We start from the raw sequence: 5,403 nt of genomic DNA, 5'->3' as shown, positions 1-5,403 counted from the left end.
TAATCAATAGAGATCTCTTGAGAAAACAGGTGAGAGGTAAGGTGGGATTTTTTTCTAATTACTCATTTTGTCATTATTTCATCATTTTAATCACCGATCAACACTTACTGAATGTGTTTATATCATACTGCTGAGTGATCTGACTTTACACTAGCTTGAGGAGAGAGCTGGATTATGACACCACAAGCAAAGCCCAGTTGTCAGAAAGTCCTTGATGAAAACTGTTCCAGCGCTACTGTACGAACGCAGCTATACTGGGTCATAGCTATTTCTGACATCTGTGTTTTCTCTGGGAACAGAGGTAGTGTTTATCCTGAATTTCCCTTTATGATTCCAGAAGACATAGTTGAAATCCCGTGCCTTCATTCAAGCTTGATTTTTATGCAAAACACACAAAACCTTTGGACAAGTGCACTAATGGCCACGGCACATGAGGCCAGTCTGCATCCATCCACCCTGAGGTGTTCTGTTTGAGAACCGCCTTTCTGGTTCGAGGTGCAGGAAAGGGAGGTTCTCTTCCCTCTAAATCCCTACACAGAGACACAGATTCAGAGTCAAGATGTAAGAGTTTTTGTGCTGCCATTTGTCCACCCTAGCCCCATAGGGAAACATGGAGAGGAGAGTCCACTGGTCAAAAAATTCCTCACCACTCCAGGCAGCACTCAGGCGCATGGGTGGAGTGGGGCAGGGGGCATGTCCTGGCAGCCCTGAGTCTTCAGCTGGCTGGATGAGGGCTAGGGCTCTGGCTTCAGGTCCCCACAGGTCTGAGAACAGCTGGGCCCAGTGCCCCGGGCTCAGCAGGAGCCTGGCAGCCAAATTCCATCCAGAGTGAGGAGGCGGGGCCATACCACACCATAAGGATGGCCAACACTCACAGATGCGGGCTTCCTGAATACCAACCAGTTTTTAGAAACACAGCTTAAAGTCAACTGCCCCCTTACTTTCCAAACCAGCCAGAGCACCTGAATACAGACTGCCACGTCCTACTCAGATCGCACAAGCCAGCTTTATATCCCAAGGTTGCCTGTTTCACCTTCTTCAGGGGAAGTCTGGTGACCAAAGGAAAAGTACTTCTCTACAAACTGATGCTTGCCAGGAAGGGTCTAGGCCCCATCACAATCATTCCTTACCAAAGCACTCTGTACTTTATCACTGCACCTAGCAAAGTACTCTGCTAATGAAAACTAGCAATAAAGAATGTGCAAAATAACCAAGTCTCACTGCTTTGAGATGGGTTGTTCTAGGGCTCACTGAGACCTGAGTGAATTACTTCTGAATATTGCCAACCCGTCTCTAATTCTACCCTCACAGGAAGCCCCCAGAACCACACAGCACTTCAGATAAGTTGACATGAAGAGGAGAGTGCAGCAATAAGCAAACCTAAGCATTATGGTACCTAAGAGACTCATCCTTCACTGTGTATGAATCAAGTGCCATTTTGGTGTTTGCATTTTTTATTTATATGGTCTAATAAAGGAAAGTCCATCATTTTTTTTAATATTATAAAATAAAAGCAAAGATGTGGGGGTCCACATTCAGGTAATGATGCTGGCCCAAGAGGCTAGCTGGCCTCCACAGGGCACTGCTCCCGACACTCAGGACAGTAAGTTTGAGCTCCCCTGCCAACCGTTGGTAGTGGTTCCTAGAAGTGTTGAGGCTCAGAGAAAATGAGTACCATGATTGATTAGTAATGTCTGCAATAGATTAGGGGCAGGGAAGGGTGTAGTCAGTGAGGGGGATAGGTGCACCTGCACTACCAGAAGTAATGTATTTCATCAATTCTACCAGGCACATAACCCAACTTTTACATCCTCAATTTTTACATATTTAATATTGGGATGCCCCTTTTTTAATATATTTTATTGATTATGCTATTACAGTTGTCCCATTACCCCCCCTTCATTCCCCTCCACCCTGCACACCCTCTCCCACCACATCCCCCCCTTTAGTTCATGTCCACATGTCATAAGTTCTTTAGCTTCTACATTTCCCATACTATTCTTGCCCTCCCCCTGTCTATTTTCTACCTACCATCTGTGCTACTTATTCTCTGTACCTTTCCCCCCCTCTCCTCCTCCCACTCCCCTGTTATTAACCCTCCATGTGATCTCCATTTCTGTGGTTCTGTTCCTGTTCTAGTTGTTTGCTTAGTTTGTTTTGTTTTTTAGGTGTGGTTGTTAATAATTGTGAGTTTGCTATCATTTTACTATACATGTTTTTTATCTTCTTTTCCTTAGATAAGTCCCTTTAACATTTCATAAAATAAGGGCTTGGTGATGATGAACTCCTTTAACTTGACCTTATCTGAGAAGCACTTTATCTGCCCTTCCATTCTAAATGAAACCTTTGCTGGATAGAGCAATCTTGGATGTAGGTCCTTGCCTTTCATGACTTGGAATACCTCTTTCCAACCCCTTCTTGCCTATAAGGTCTCTTTTGAGAAATCAGCTGACAGTCTGATGGGAACTCCTTTGTAGGATACCGTCTCCTTATCTCTTGCTGCTTATAGGATTCTCTCCTTCATTTTTACCTTGGCTAATGTAATTATGATGTGCCTTGGTGTGTTCCTCCTTGGGTCCAACTTCTTTGGGACTCTCTGAGCTTCCTGGACTTCCTGGACTTCCTGGAAGTCTATTTCCTTTGCCAGATTGGGGAAGTTCTCCTTTATTTGTTCAAATAATTTTTCCACTTGTTACTCTTCCTCTTCTCCTTCTGGTACCCCTATAATTCGGATGTTGGAACATTTAAAGATGTCCTGGAGGTTCCTAAGCCTCTCATTTTTTAATTCTTATTTCCTCATTCTTTTCTGATTGTATGTTGTTTTCTTCCTTCTGGTCCACTCCATTGATTTGAGTCCGTTTTCTTCCCAACACTATTGGTTCCCTGTGCATTCATTTCACTTATCGTAGGCTTTGTTTTTTCATCTAATTTGCAACCAAATTCAACCAATTCTGTGAGCATCCTGATCACTAGTGCTTTGAGCTGTGCATCTTATAGGTTGGCTATCTCTAGGTCGCTTAGTTATATTTGCTGTGGAGCTTTGATCTATTCTTCCATTTGGGCCATTTTTTTTGGTCTTGTCGCACCTGTTATGTATGAGGGGGGCGGAGCCTTAGGTGTTCACCAGGGCGGGGCAGCCCAGTTGCTGGGTTGTGATCCTGTGTGTGGGGGCAGGATCTGAGAGGGAACAGTGGCGCTTGCTCTGCTTTCCGTTGGATTTCAGTCCCTTCCACCATTTCCCCCAAGCAATCTGGGCCTTTCTGGTGCTAATTCCTGTGTGGGTGGGCTTATGCACGTTTTAGGACCCCATGGGTCTCTCCAATGAACTCTCCTGTGAGGCTGGGAGTCTCCCCCTGCGCTCCAACCCCCACAAGTGTTTTCAATCAGTGCCCCGAGGCTCTATTCCCTGGTGCTGGGACCCTGGTTTGCACACAGTGCCTTGCTTCATGATTGCTGCCTTGCTGAGTCTGCCAGTTGCCGCCTGCGTGCCCAGGGTCCGCCCGCTGCGGTCTTGCTCACCCAGGATGCCTTACATGCCTGGTGGCACTGCTCTTTGTGCTGCGACCCGTCTCTGCCCAGCTGCCCAACTCCGCCCCTCCTACTACTCTGGATGAACGTGTCTATTTTAATTCCTTGGTTGTCCGACTTCCATATAGTCCAATTTTCTGACAGTTCTGGTTGTTATTCTGCTTCAAAATTGTTGTCCCTATCTTGGTTGTTCTAGGAGGCACAGTATGGCTATCTATACCTCCATCTTGGCCAGAAGTCTCTGGGATGCCTCTTATAATCCTGTGCTACATTGTATTTTCCAAACAACAATACAGTATTTCAAGTCTCAGATGTTCTTCTAGAACCTAGACAAGAAGTGGGGGAGGGGGGGTTGATGACTGCCTCAATTAATGAGTGTAGCAGCCCTGGCTAGGTAGCTCAGTTGGTTAGAACATTGTTCCAATATGCCAAGGTTGCAGGTTCAATTCCTGTTCGGGGCACTTACAGAAATCAACCAGTGATTGCATAAATAAGTGGAGCAACAAATCAATGTTTCTCTCTCTTTCTGAAAAATCAATTTAAAAAAAGACTATGGCAAAAGGGATGCTAAGTGAATTATGACCCTAGGCCATTAAAAACTGACATTGCATCTATATACCTTCCCTTTTGGGATGCTCATCCTTGGAACCCAGTTGCCACACTCTCAGGAAGCCCATATCCTGGGGAAAGACCCCGGGTTCCCAGGCCTGGCTGGGGTCCCAGCTGACAGCCAGCATCAACTTGCAGGCCACGGTGGTGGGAGCAGATGCTCTGGCCCAGCTGACTGTGTGGAGCACAGATGAACCTCCCCTGCTGAGCCCTGCCCAAATTGCAGATTCCTAGGCCCAGTAAATGACTGCTTCTACTTTTTAAGACACTGAGTTTTGTTGACAGTTGTTATATAACAATAGCGGTCATGGCCTGCGTAAGTATAACAAAACTTGTAGAGTAAGTGTCCATTCACTGAAAGAAAACCCTGAAGACAACAGAGAAGCATGTTTTCAAGAATGGCTGTATCATCAACACTTTCCATGGCATGAAGGACAACACTAAGGAAAACCATGAGCAGGGACGAGTCAGTTCAAAACGTGACTTAGAAGGATCAGACTCTGAACAGGAAGAAATCGGAGGATTACCATACCAAATTTATTTTGTATATATTTTCCTTTTTAAGGATGCACAAGAGTAATGTATAATGAAAAAAAGTACACATAAATAAGTTTAATAGGACATTTAATGAACATTAAAGAAATGCTATGTGATAAAGCATTGTATCAGTTTCACTGGCAACACTTTTCCTTCTCAGTGGTATAATTCTGCAATCAATGACATCTTAGGTCTAGTGAAATACAAGTATTTATTGCTTTTACCGTCAACCTTTCTAATTATACCACCAAATACAAGTGGTGTAAGAAAGAATTTCACTAATTTTTCATGTTTTCTTTGAAAATCACAAACAAATAAAAAGTCAGGAGGGATAGGCATTTTGAAAGTTCAATTTGATTTTCACTTCCATAATTATGTCCATAGTATTGTTCTATCCAAGATTTAGAGATTTTTTTAAAAAAATTAATTTTCTGAATTTAATATTCCAAATGAATGACTTTCCAAGAACCCCACATGAATTTCACACATTAGGAATGTTTCAGGTGGCTCTGTGTCTCCAGTGGAAGTGGGAGGGCAGGCTTAATGGAAGTGTGATAGAATTAACCTCTCTGAGCTTAGCCAAAGATCTGGTGAGCATCGAAGAAACAGTGATTAAGTGTTACTTACTAAACATTCATATATAAATCAAAAACTTATATATGCATACATATATATATATAAGTGATGGTGTTAATTATTACTACTAACTTAAAAGAATCAAATCCACCA

Source organism: Phyllostomus hastatus, unplaced genomic scaffold, assembly GCF_019186645.2.
Source record: "Phyllostomus hastatus isolate PE091 unplaced genomic scaffold, TTU_PhHast_1.1 phas_scaffold_78, whole genome shotgun sequence".
Taxonomy (NCBI): domain Eukaryota; kingdom Metazoa; phylum Chordata; class Mammalia; order Chiroptera; family Phyllostomidae; genus Phyllostomus; species Phyllostomus hastatus.
Note: the sequence above shows the minus strand (reverse complement) of the source record.